We start from the raw sequence: 375 nt of genomic DNA, 5'->3' as shown, positions 1-375 counted from the left end.
CGGCTGCTGGGAACTCCTGGCCCAGCCACGGTGGCTGCCAGAAGAGTGGCATTTTTCCTCTAATTCTTTCCTGTTTGGTCCCTTTCTCTGTGTCACAATCTTACAGGAGCTCCAGGAGATTAAGCGGGGCTGGAATTTTCCACAAAGGCTATAAAGCGTGCCGCTCTCGGGGGCTGCGCAGCCCTCTCTTCCATGGGGAAGCTCCTTAGGTGGGTGAATCACCCAGGAGTGCTCTACCCAACTCTCCTCTCTAACTCCTCCCTGTCTCTGCCGTGTCTTTGATGCTTGCTTAGTATCAGAAACGGGGATGAATTTGTCCCAAGTGTGGGTTTTTCCTCTCTGAGTGGCCGAGAAGAGAGAACTGGGGGTGTTCAA

This window comes from Apaloderma vittatum, unplaced genomic scaffold, assembly GCF_000703405.1.
Source record: "Apaloderma vittatum isolate BGI_N311 unplaced genomic scaffold, ASM70340v1 scaffold7517, whole genome shotgun sequence".
Taxonomy (NCBI): Eukaryota; Metazoa; Chordata; class Aves; order Trogoniformes; family Trogonidae; genus Apaloderma; species Apaloderma vittatum.
The sequence above is the reverse complement of the archived record's forward strand: the minus strand, read 5'-3'. Positions refer to the sequence as shown.